Source organism: Melanotaenia boesemani, chromosome 13 (assembly GCF_017639745.1).
Source record: "Melanotaenia boesemani isolate fMelBoe1 chromosome 13, fMelBoe1.pri, whole genome shotgun sequence".
Lineage (NCBI taxonomy): Eukaryota > Metazoa > Chordata > Actinopteri > Atheriniformes > Melanotaeniidae > Melanotaenia > Melanotaenia boesemani.
Genome location: NC_055694.1, coordinates 26544710 through 26558486, shown reverse-complemented (window position 1 = coordinate 26558486; position 13777 = coordinate 26544710). Strand labels below are relative to the sequence as shown.

At 40.5% G+C, this 13777-nt stretch overlaps 1 long non-coding RNA gene across 1 annotated transcript; it reads right to left on the bottom strand.

Moving 5' to 3' along the window:
- Positions 1 to 11355: 11355 nt before the first annotated feature.
- Positions 11356 to 12615, bottom strand: LOC121651204. The gene is made up of 3 exons (XR_006012407.1): positions 12448 to 12615; positions 12225 to 12325; positions 11356 to 11934 (listed from the first exon to the last, which is right to left on the bottom strand). It is a non-coding gene; the product is annotated as an uncharacterized LOC121651204 (long non-coding RNA).
- Between the last annotated feature and the right edge of the window lie 1162 nt (positions 12616 to 13777).

The window sequence follows — 13777 nt, the reverse complement described above, 5'->3', positions numbered from 1 at the left end:
CCTAACCCTGTGACACGATCGCTATTAAATTTTCCCCCTAAAACCAATCTGTTGCTGTATTCTTTTAAGTGTACCCTCAACTCTACATAAATAAAAATGCTGCACAATAAACTTTTTTTTTTAATCTTTTATCATGTTGCTTTGCAAGATGAAACTAAATTTCTGAATATCTTGAAGCCAACATTTGAAGAAAAAAAAAATCCAACAGCCCTGCCAGAGGTTCAAACAAATTGGAGAACTGAATTGCATGAAATAGTGGAGCCAAACCATTGATAAAATGTGTGTTTAGACACTGTCTGTGCCATGTGCACACAAGTGCAGAGGCTTCTTGCATCTGGGTTTATGCAGCTTTTTAGTGGGAGTGGGTGCTTTCAATATTGAGGCCTGGGATAGTGTTTGTTATAAAGCAGTGCCCCTCCTGGGATATCTGCTTTCTACTTTACAGAGGAATGTACAGAAATTGAGACCTTGCAAAGACTTCAGGGTAGGAGATCTAAGGCAGAGAAGGGTTGAAATATGCGCGCAAGCACACACACACACACACACATGCACATAGAGATCTGAGTGTGTGTGAGTTCTGTCTCAAAGCAGAGATTTAAACACTACCACATGCTTCGAATCCAGCAGTGAGAAGGGACATGGGATGTGTTTGTGTATGTGCTTATGAAACCATATGCATGACAGTTGTGGTTGTGTATGGCAATAGAGTATGGAGTGAATGTTGTGTATACTTACCGGAGTGTGTCTGAGAGTAAGAGAAAGTGAGATTGGACTGTGAGTTGACTGTTTTATTATCCACTACTTGATGGCTCAAACCAATTATAGGAGTGATTATCCTGCACTTGGAAGAGAACCATGATGCTTTCCTCGCCTGCAAAAAGTCAATAAAGGAACATAGCCAAGGAGTTAGTGTTGTTCAGTTCAGTCGCTCACACATTCAAGATGATGTTTTTTACAATACACAATAGTTATGTGGGAGAATTATGTAAGAAGATGTATGGCCAAACTTAAAATGCGTTTTCCAGAAACTGTCATCATCCAACATTTCCTGGTAAGCATTACACTTTCTTTTGTGGCCCAACTTTCCCCTGTGTGTGTGCGTGTATTCTCCATTTAATTTCACCAAATGCTGTGAATGTCATACCAGCCCAGGATATTTCCAAGAGAAAGCGTTCATTCAGTAAAATAATCCCAGTTCACGCTTGTCAGACCACAATTAGATGAGAAAATCACATCCAGCACATCTTACAGGGCGATTTTTCTCAAGTAGATTCACAGATTTTTGTAAATGGGGGGTTCTATATCTTGTATTTACATATGTGTGTGTCCATTGTTCATCTTTGTAGATTTGGGCAATGAGAAGCATCATTCAGCATAACAGTAGGGTACATTTATGTACAAGAGTTATATTTTACAATTGACCTAATTACAGAACTGTTCAGACCGATGAAAAAACGTCAGCTTACTTAAAATCAATATCACATTGTCACAATGTTTGTGTCTGGTTCACATAGATCAGGGCTCCAAACTAATTTTAACACTGGTTGCACTGGTGTGCACACCAGTAAAAAGTTTAGCTGCACCCCAATTTTCGCAGCATTGATCTCAGCAGCTCATTTTAATATATTTTAAGGTTCGATCACTACCCATAGACAGTGATGATTATTTAAGTTAAATTGTTTATCTTTATTTGAAGCAGGACTTTCAAGTAGAAAAAAAAAAACTTAAAGTTAGCTTCACGGAGCTGAATGAAACTAAACATTTCAAACTTTGAAATGGATCATGAGGTGGTGCTGGATTTACGTTTAATTTTTTTCATCATGATTATCTACTTAGACTTGAATTGTGTGTAAGGCAGATCTTCTTTGGCTCTATTATATGCCATATTTATAGCTGTTTAAACAGCCTGAAAGGTCCAGTCCTTTTATTTTTCTTTTAATCTGCGGTAGCCTCTGCTATTAGTAGGCTTTTGAAACATGATTAATATTTATTTTCCGCAAATCTTCTTCAGGACAGCCACGAGGTGCAACTCAAACAAACAGAGTGAGTTTAATGAAGTCTGCTTATGCAACGTCACAAAGATGGGGGGTTGCAGCAGTCAAAACACATTCAACTCTCATCCAGCTTGTCTGACTCATTTTGCTCCGGCACTGAAAAATTCTTACGTAATGATAAAAGATAGCAACCTCATATGAGCAAATTCCACGATAGTCTACATTTTACATTTGATTCCATTTTGCACAATTCTTGCCTGTGTCATTCTTCACCATACCAGATGTCCTACTGTGCGCCATTCAGTTCAAACCAACACACACAAATCAGAGCCAAGCAAAAGTGAACCAAGGGTACAGCCAAACGTGCCCTTACCTGATAGGTACCGGCCGCGTAGCATCATAGCAGCGTAACGCTTTCCCTGAATATATATTAATAATAAAGGACACAAAACAAAAATAATAGACTAGAATGATGAACATCCAATAGTGTGAGTTCTTTTTTAGGCATGTGGCTTCAAACAACAAGAAATCAACGGTACATTTAAATGTGAGCGGTTTCTTTCTTTTTTTTATTGCTGAGTAACACAGGAAGTGACAGTTTGTTTAACCAATTAATGGATTGTGATGTGTCAACCTCTAGTATGCTGTAAGATAGCTGTGCATGTTCATCTAACGTTGTGCATAAATACAAATTTGTAACCTCTCGTCTGTGTAATAAAATGTTTGTGTATTTAGTCTGTGAGAATACTATTTAAAATATTACAACTTAAAGAAAAACAAAATGTAAATTATGATCACAGTTTCTTCATTGTGAATTTACAAACGGCAGCTGAAGCTACTGTCAAAAATACATCACAGGGTCACAGACATTAACAAATTAACAAATCGATTCCACAAACTTTGCATGTGTGCATACAGACAGAATATGCTCAGATGTGTACTTGTCCACACAAATCTTAATTAACAACTATCTTGCAACATATGCCAGCTTTTAGGTTTGGATCAGTAATATTAAGACCCTAATGGAAGGGCCCCAGAAGAGTAATATGGCTCAGATAGGATATTCTGGCACCCTGACACAGTTAACTGCTTCTTCCCAATAGCAAATATTCAGTTCAATGATTAGCCCCTTTTGACCAATCAACTCCTCATGTCATGCACATTTCAAGTATCACCAGTATAATTTTTCTCCACATATGTAATTGAAATCTACAACAACTGATGATACTGTCATATGTTTGAAAGGCCATGATGCTTGGCCCTCCAGAGCATCTTTCCATCCTCCCTCCCTCACCCATGCATCCTTCCATCCCCCTCACCCATCCATCTGTCCCTACTTCATCGCCCACCCTTTACCCCATCTCAGCTTTTTCTTGTCCCTCTTCAGATCGTTCCTTCTTTTTCAAGTACCATCTGGAAGGGTCATTCATCCCTTTGGGTGACTGATATCCTGAAATGTAACCCCCACACTGAGTCTCCTCCTCCCAGTCTTATAGGCAAATCAGGAACTAATGGATAGTTAACCAGTACTTACTGGTGCCCACAAAGATCAGGCTTATTAGGGAACTACTGGTTAATTATCAGGGGAACCAAAAAGGAATGAATCAGGGACTAATAGATACTTAAGTGGGTAGAGCGGTCATCCTGTAGCCCAAGTGTTGCTGGTTCGATCCCAGCCCGGAGAGCTCATGTCGAGGTGTCCCTGAGTAAGACACCAAACCCCCATATTGCTCCTGATAGGTTGTGGTGAGCGCCTTGCATGGCAGCTCCCACCGTCAGTTTGTGAATGGGTGACTGTGATGTATATGTAAAGCTCTTTGGGTAAAAGCGCTGTATAATTATAGACCATTTACCATTTAGGGGAGCAAAAGACCAATTCTTCATGTGAGCACTGGATTAACTCTGACCCAGTGGCAGCTCATTTTGTCAAAAACCTGTTTCCTAGTTGTAAACACCTCAAGCTTTACTTTCTCATTGCTTACTAAGTAACAACTCATTACTTAGTCCTTGACTGGTCATTATTTATTATATTGTTTACCTTTATATAAAGTCAAACATCATACCAAGTACTTACTGAGGAATGAAACATTAACTAATCATTACCTGACCAGTACTACTTTTGTACCTGTCTTAAATCAGAGGGCACCCCAGATGAACTAATCAAAAAACTTCCAAATCTAATATATCACCCATGTTCTCTTGCATACGTTTCATTAAACCAGTAAACCCACATTGTTAAGGCATGGTGCTTGCTAGTGAATAAAGCAAATTTTGCACGTAGACTCTTCTGATAACAGAAAATGCCTAAAATCCCAGTAACAAAAAAAGTATCTACCTCAGTTTGAGCAGTGGACAACAGTTCCTTGCATATATTTTTTTTCTTCTCAAAATTAGCTTGTATGTGTTGGAACTGAAAATCTGGTACAGTTAAATAGTGATCTGGAGCACTAAAAGTCTCCCATTTCTTGGGTTTGTGTGTCTCTTTTGTAGTCCACTGCACAATTGTAACAGGTATTATACTGCAGGCCCCACTGTGGCACACAGTTTCACCCGGCCTAGAATGTACATCAGCATACCAAAGGATTGAGTTTTCTTTGCTCCGTAATGGTTGTTGTCTCATTGCAAGAAGGTTCCTGATTCAAATCTGAGCTGTAATGTTTTCATGTGATTCAAAAACTGCCTCAGGTGTGAGTGGGTATAATTGTCTTCTACATGTGTTAACCCTGTGATGGACTAGTGACCTGTCCAGGATGTAACTCACCCGCTGACCATTGTCAGCTGTGATAGGCTTGTGTCAAAATGTTAAGGGCTCTTGTGGATGGGGTCTCATATAAATACCTAAAATATTTAAAAGAAAGTTTTAACCCCAATATCACAAAAGTTGTGATGTTGTGCTGTGTACAGTGTAAAAGAAAAAAAGAAAATAAATGCATGATTTGTAACTCATGTTTACTACTGTAGCATCCTGTCTTCTTTCAACAGGACCTTTGGGGGATGAATGTTGTTTTACTCTTAAATATTTATTTGACTGTCCTGGGTGGTCTTTCTTATATTTTGTATTTCATATTGCATCAAATGTTCAGATGATCAAAGGTCTGACCTACAGGTTGGCCGATCCAATACCTTGATTCTTTAAAGATGACGCCCATCCTTCCATTTTCCTCCATTCATCTAAGGTCGGGACATTAACACAACAGGTCCATGAGGGGAAACCCAGACACCCCCTCCCCGGTGACTCTCCAGCTACTGCTATAGGATTTGAGGCACATTTAAGATGAGATTTTGTTTTTTTTTATGCTTGTTTTGCTTTCTGTTATATATTGTAAATAAAGTATTGGTTTGAGAATTAAAAATCATTGTATTTTGATCATATATTTTGTTTCTTTAGTCATAATTTTCTGACTTATCTATAGTCTGAATCACTGCTACTACACAGAAGAAAACCATGTTTGTGTGGAGAAAAATGTTGTAGAAATTTAGTTAACTATCTGTAAAAACAAATAAATAAAAATAAATAAATAAAAAATAAAGCGCAGCTTCATTTTTGACTGATTACCTAAAGTAATTGACCGGAGGACATGCTGGCCAGAAATCCAAATGCTACTTGGCAAAAGTGTTTTTGCTCTTACAAAAAAGCCTCTGATGCTCTCTTGCTCACTCTTTTTCTTCTCATGGGACAGTTTTACTTTGAAGGTCTTCCAAAGTGTGACTCATGGCAGAAAATGAAGAGTGGTTCAGCAACATTCTTTTACGTCATTCTGTGTACTCACGCTTGGAGTTAAACAGAAAGCCAAATATTCAAAGCACACATGAGTAACAAGCTTCATTCAAGATTGTACTTTCATACTTGAAGCAAAGCCACACTTGCATTGAAAGTATTGTGTTTAGAAGTTGGTCAACCATTTAAAATGTCTTATTTCTATAAATGATCTAAAACATCAGATAAGAGATTTTTAAGCATACGCAACAAGAATAAGATTAGTTATAAACAAGATGTTTCTGAAGCTTTTGGTAGCTGGTGCATTGTGGTGTCCCCATGGTAATACCATACGTCCTGGTGGAAAAGCATTAAAGGTTGAGGCAAGAAATATCTGGATTTGGAAAACGGAGTCAGATATGACCCAATAAGATGTAGTGTGGAGGTTGTTAAATGGTCATCAATCTTGATGACCACCTCTCAGAAATATTCTTATTAAACACTTTGGTTTTTACATAGTTGAATGTGCTGACAACAAAATCACACAAGAATTATCAATGGAAATCGATTAATAACTCAGGGAGGTCTGGATTTGGAGTCACACTCAAAATTAAAGTGGAAAAACACACTACAGGCTGATCCAACTCTGATGTAATGTCCCTAAAACAAGTCAAAATGAGGCTCAGTTGTGTGTGGCCTCCACGTGCCTGCATGACCTCCCTACAACGCCTGAGCATGCTCCTGATGAGGTGGCGGATGGTCTCCTGAGGGATCTCCTCCCAGACCTGGACTAAAGCATCCACCAACTCCTGGACAGTCTGTGGTGCAACGTGACATTGGTGGATGGAGTGAGACATGATGCCTCAGATGTGCTCAGTTGGATTCAGGTCTGGGGAACGGGCTGGCCAGTCCATAGCATCAATGCCTTCGTCTTGCAGGAACTGCTGACAAACTCCAGCCACAGGAGGTCTAGCATTGTCGTGCATTAGGAGGAACCCAGGGCCAACCATACCAGCATATGGTCTCACAAGGGGTCTGAGGATCTCCTCGCAGTACCTAATGGCAGTCAGGCTACTACTGGCGAGCACACGGAGGGCTGTGCAGCCCCCCCAAAGAAATGCCACCCCACGCTATTACTGACCCACTGTCAACCTCATGCTGGAGGATGTTGCTGGCAGCAGAACGTTCTCCACTGTATCTCTGTCACGTTTGTCACATGTGCTCAGTGTGAACCTGCTTTCATCTGTGGAGAGCACAGACCAAGTTGCCAATCTTGGTGTTCTCTGGCAAATGCCAAATGTCCTGCACAGTGTTGGGCTGTAAGCACCACCCCTACCTGTGGACGTCGGGCCCTCATACCACCCTCATTGAGTCTGTTTCTGACCATTTGAGCAGACACATGTACATTTGTGGCCTGCTGTAGGTCATTTTGCAGGGCTCTGGCAGTGCTCCTCCTGTTCCTCCTTAGTTACATTGTGTTGTTTAAGTGTTCCCTTTATTTTTTTGAGCAGTGTATGACACAGCTAGTAAGAAGACGTCGGAGGGATGGAAGACAGGTTCAGGTGACCACAACAACCCCTCACTCCTGTGGAAAGGCTTGTGGTGAGTATCACTGCCCAATGATGAAGGGCATCCCAGGGGGTTACATAATCAGAACTGGACCCACATGACTGAAAAATAACTATAATTTCCACCTACAGCACCAGATCACAAAGGCTGGAAATGGAATACTTAAAACTAAAAGAAATCCATGGAGACATAGGGTAAAATGTCAGTGAATGATGACATTGCATAACAAAGTGATTCTCTTTTCAAGCAATGAAGCTTGCTATGGGAAGTTGCCAGACAACCCCCCCCCAAAAAAAACAAAATAAAAAAAACAAAAGAAAAAAAGAAAAAAAAAAAAAAGGGAGTTGTTTGTTCATTTCTTTAAAACAAAGTGGTTGACAGATTGTATGGTGACCTTCCCTCAAATCATTATGCTGGAAATACGTTGGGCATAGCCCCAACAAAACCTACTCACTACCTAGCTATGTTAACAACATATGTTTTTGTATTAACTTACCTAGATTAGGCATTTTGGAACAGAAACCCCCCAAATTACCATTTACTCTAGGATAAAATATACAGCTAAATCAGTAAACCTGCTTTTTGGATTATCCCTTAGAAAAGGACTGTTTGTGAATTGACCATGTGAAAGGCCAAAATAAAATTTCCTAAACTTCCTAAATAAATGTATAACTCAACTCAACTCAACTTTATTTATATAGCCCTTTAAAACAACCACAGCTGAAACAAAGTGCTGTACATAAATGGACAAAGCAACACATAAAGTACAAAAATCAACCAGGAAATAAATAATATCATAAAATATAATAAAATAATTGTTCATTGTTTTAAAAACGGTTTTAAAACAATAAGCAATTTTAAAAGAACAAATATAAACAAATAAAACCAATAAGTAAAACAAACCACTGCACACTAAAACAGGGACAGTCTCATACTGGGCTGAAAGCCAAAGAATAAAAATGGGTTTTAAGATGAGTTTTAAAAATAGACAATGAAGAAGCTTGTCTCATGTGGAGAGGGAGCTCATTCCACAGTTTTGGACCAGCGACTGAAAAAGCTCGATCCCCCCTGAGCTTCCGTTTGGACCTCGGTACGTCCAGGAGCAGCAGGTCAGCTGACCTGAGGCACCAAGCAGGAGCATAGGGGTGGAGTAGCTCAGAGAGGTAAGGAGGCGCCAGACCATTTAAAGATTTAAAAACAAATAAAAGAATCTTGAAATGAACTCTGTAGTGTACTGACAGCCAGTGAAGTGAGGCCAGGATGGGGGTTATGTGCTCCCTCTTACGTACTCCAGCTAGGAGGCGTGCAGCTGCATTTTGCACCAACTGGAGAGGGAGGACTGGCTAACCCCAAAGTAAAGAGCATTACAATAATCCAGCCGAGATGTAATGAAGGCATGGATTACTGTTTCAAAGTGTTGTTTTTTAAGAAAAGGTTTGACCTTAGCAAGCAGCCTGATGTGGAAAAAGCTGGACTTCACTACAGAGCTGATTTGACTATCCAGTTTAAAATCGCTGTCCATCTTAAAACCCAAGTTTGAGACTGTTGGCTTTAAAAAACCTGCCAAAGGACCCAAATCAATGGTGCAGGGTTCACAAAAGCCACTGGGACCAAACAACATCACTTCAGTTTTTTCCTCATTAAGGAATAAAAAGTTTAGGGCCAACCAGGCTTTTATGTCTTTGAGACATGCCAGAAGAGGGGCAAGGGAGAAAGACTGTTTCTTTTTAAGGGGCATATATATCTGACTGTCGTCAGCATAAAAGTGATAGGAGATGCCATGCCTTCTCAGGATTGAGCCCAGGGGCAGTAAATACAAAGAGAAGAGCAGAGGCCCTAAAATCGACCCCTGGGGAATCCCATAAGGAAGTGGAGCAGAGCTGGATTCAAAGTTTCCAGAGGTCACAATCATGCTTCTGTCGGAGAGATAAGACTTGAACCACTCCAATGCAGTTCTACCAATGCCCACTAGGTGGCATAACCGAGTCACTAAAGTGTTCTGGTCCACAGTGTCAAAAGCTGCTGTTAAATCTAATAAAATAAGAATAATATGTTCACCAGAGTCATTTGCTAAGAGGATGTCGTTAAACACTCTTAGCAAATTTGACTCGGTGCTGTGCAGAGTTTTAAAACCAGACTGGAACACCTCCAGGACATCATGATCATCTAAAAACAGCTTGAGTTAAGTGTGGACAACTTTTTCTAAGATTTTAGAAATAAAAGGCAGCCTCGAAATAGGTCTGAAATTGGCACACTGCCATCAAGGCCAGGTTTTTTAAGTAAGGGCTGGACCACAGCATGTTTAAAACTCAACGGAACAACTCCAGACAAACTACTGTTAATAATGGCCAGAACTGCCTGCCCTAGACTAGGAAAACATTTTTTCATGAAACCAGGAGGGACAACATCATGGGGAGAGCCTGACGGCTTCATATGGCCAATCATATATAAGTATAAGTGAGAATGAGCCTAAAAACACATGTAATTAAAAAACATTTTTTGTTTATAACTTAGTGTTTTCTCTTCCCTGAGCTGCCGTCTTACCACAGTAGAGGAGTTTGCGCATTCTGATTATCCTTGGAGCTATGTTATTGAGGCTTTACGGCCCTGATAGGAACACCCATAGCAAATAGGCCTATAGGGAGGGATCAGAAGAACACCTGTATGATGACAAAAAACTTTGGACCCAAGTTTCTCTTGCCTGAAAGTGGGTCACTGGGGCCCCCCTCTGAAGCCAGGCCTGGAGGTGGGGCATGGAGGCGAGCGCCTGGTGACTGTGCTTTTGCCCATGGGGCCCGGTCGGACTTAGCCCAAAAGGGTGACATGGGCCCCACCTGTTGTGGGCAGTGGACGAAGGCGGAGACCGTGGCAGTCTGATCCTCGGCTGGAGAAGCTGGCTCTAGGGATGTGCAACGTCACCTCTCTGGCAGGGAAGGATCCTGAGCTGGTCCATGACGTTGAGCGGTTCTGGCTAGACTCACCTCAACACACAGCTTGGGCTCTGAAACCACTGTCCTTGAGAGGGGCTGGACCTTCGTTCATTCGGGAGTTGCTCCCGGTGAGATGCACCGAGCTGGTGTGGGCATGTTAATTGCCCCCCAGCTTGGCGCCTGTACATTAAGGTTTACCTTGGTGGACAACAGGGTAGCCTCCCTCCACCTTCAGGTGGGGGGACGGGTCCTGACTGTTGTTTGTGCTTATGCACCGAACAGAAGTTTAGAGTACCCACCCTTTTTGGAGTCCTTGGAAGAGATGTTGAAAAGCACTCCTTCCAGGGACTCTCTCGTTCTGCTGGGGGACTTCAGTGCTCATGTGGGTAATGACCGTGAGACCTGGAGGGGCGTGATTGTAAAGATCTGAATTCAAGTAGCGTTTTGTTGACTTCTGTGCTTGTCATGGATTGTTCATAATGAACACCATATTCAGGCATAAGAGTGTCCACATGTGCAATCCATGCCATTTCGATGATGGGCTTTGTAGTGGTATCATCAAACTTGCGGCCACATGTCTTGGACACTCGGGTGAAGAGAGGGTGAGGTGGGGGGACATTGAGTCTAAGTGGGCTGGGTTCCGACAAGCCGGCAAATGTGGCCGGGGAGAGGGAAGTCTCACTGGACGAAAAGTACCAAGATACGGAGCGATCCAATACCGCTATCTGTCGGTAACTGTCGTAAATACGGACAAGATACGGGGAAATCCCTGCTGCATCCCTCACGGATCCTATTTTTAGATCCCTCCGGATCCGGACCACTAAAGACCAAAAAACCCGGATTTTCACCCGCGAGGTATCCACAAGATGCGTGTTCATGTGATCCCTCGCGGATCCAATTTTAGATGGCCTCGGATACTGACCGCATCATTGGCAGATCATGTTCACAGATCACGGGAAATACGTCGAACATCCGTGACGGATGCCCGCGGGATATTCGCGGATTTTTCATTTATGCAATATGTCTGATTTAATGGTTCTCTTCATTAATTATATGGTTTGGCATGTAACCTTTCATGTAAAAGTACTAACCTAGTTCTTATCTTTTAAGATCTTAGCAGGCATTAAAATCACCCAGTCAGTTTCAAACATCACAATCATAGTTATAATGTGACAGTCTTTAATCTTGGTTTGTGTACCATCATCATGTTGTACAAATCATTTGACCAAATTACACATTACTATTTCAGCAAGCATTTATAAAATGACATTGTCAGATTAAACTGTATAAAGAATATCAGCATTATTAACTGAACAGTGGGAACAGAATAGAATGAAGCAGTATATTAAATCAGGTGCATCTACATAACAGCATAGCTGAATGAAAACATGTCAGACATGAAAAACAGACCAATGTTTTTCTTTTTTTCTTAATTAAAGCACACAGTTTTATTTCAAATAAATGAATCTGATTCCTCTCAGCGGCTGCCTCTGGCTACCACTGGGCACTCTCCGGTGCACCATCCTGGAGGACATCTTTTGTAGGTCAACGAGGTGGTGCTGACACCTTTCAAACATGTCCGTGAGTCTTGTTGCCCTCCATTCAGGTGGATGTGCTTTCCACATGTCTTTGTCTTCAGTGTCCGTCTCCTCGTCGCTCATCATGCATGCAGGCGCCCGTTGCAGGTATCTGTACTCCTCATTGGTTAAGATGAGCGAGCAGCAGATCGGCGTGATTTGAAAAGCTTTAACAGAAAACATTAGATATTACTCTCAATGGAGAATGACATTTATAGGTCAACGAGAACACTTTAAATGTATACATTAAAAAATTAACATAATAAAACATTTTTACTGCCTCTTCACTGCCAGAAACTTCATCTTTATGCACAGTTCATACAACACATTTCAGTTGTTGTATCCAGAGATAAAACTACTGACTACAACAATGTAATGTGATACAAAAGCAAATCACAAATCCGATGCATTCTAAAGGATCTTAAAAATAAACAAATCTGTAAGTGATTCAACTCACTATGTCTTCGATTGTTGAGAGCTTTGGCCCTCCGATCCTCTTCCACTTTGTCTTCTGACAACTGAGATTCCCTCCTGATGTTCTCAAAGTATCTGTTGCTCCTACAAACACAAAAAGTGACACATTTATATGTGAAAGATCTTTTCAACAAATTGTCTTTCTTTGGAGAGATAAGCATTATTTTTAGACGTAACCTTAAACAAGTTTTAGAGTCATAACTTACTTCTGATCAAAGAGGTGTCACATTCTCTTCATCTGCAATTGTCCACAACATTGAATTTGTGCCACCGGAGTTGTGCTCAGACGTGAACCTGCAGATTACATCACAGAAAACACAACAAAGCAACATGAAACATGACAAATACTAAATCTACTCTGAAAATTCGTTAGTGAATATGTAAAATCAAAGTGCCATTATTTTTTTTTTATCTGAGCCAATTTAAGATGGCAGCTGCCCCTGCAACCTGACCCCAGATAAGTGGAAGAAAATGAATGGATGGATGGATGGATGGATGGATTTAGTGTTTTTAAGAATAAAACAATCCTCAGTCTGCACCATATTGAATTGCATCTTCTTTTTATGTTGGATTTATTGTTTGCTTTATAGAAAACAATCAAGTATAAAATCCATACTTCACAGATAGAGAGGACAGAATAATTGCGATTTTGTTTAGAATCCAGATGTGGGCTTTTAAATTCTTTGTATTGTTTTAAGTCTTTTTGAATAACATACTGAATGGTATAGAACCAAATGTGAAGTCCAATCGTTGTCAAATCATTAATAAAATAAGTTATCGTGAAGAAGGGTAAATCATATTGCATTGTTTAAGCAGGGGGCGCTGTATCATTAATGTGTCATATCGCTGGCAGTGTTTGGAGATGTGTTTTTGAATCGGCTTCAGTGGTGGGGATTTGTATCCCTACTGTGTACAATTAGAAAATATAAACTACACAAGCTGTAATTAATATTATGTGTGTTTATGTTTATTGAATCCTTTTGAATAAAAAGTTAAATGTTTATGGTGAGTTGATGTTTAAGTGGATTCACAGGAAGAAAGGAGCCATTAGGATAGAGTTTACACTAATTACAGTTTTAAGATTTCTGGATAGATATAGATTTGGTCGACATTCCAACATTAAAAACACAAACACTGACTGATGCACAGCTGTTGCACTCTGTTGTTTTGGTAGGCGTCAGTGACAGCAGATTCACAGAGGGCTGGTTGGTTGTTTTTATTTATTTATTTTTTTCCTTCGGCTATATTTTACAACCTTCCCTGCTCTCTGGCCTGCTTCTCTTTGCTCCCAGCAGGCTGCTTGGTCTGTGGGCGAAATCAAAGACTCTTCTCACTTCATTATATAAGAACACTGCTGCTAGTTATCAGGCTTTCTGAACTGTCACATGCCAACACACTGACAGCATATGAACTAGTTCTTTATATCAAACCTTGGCACTAGTATTATGAAAACAAACTAAAGATCAGTTTTTGCAAATTAAGCTGTAGAACAAATTACTGATTTTTTCAAAAAACCTAAAAAATGTAGAAAGTTCA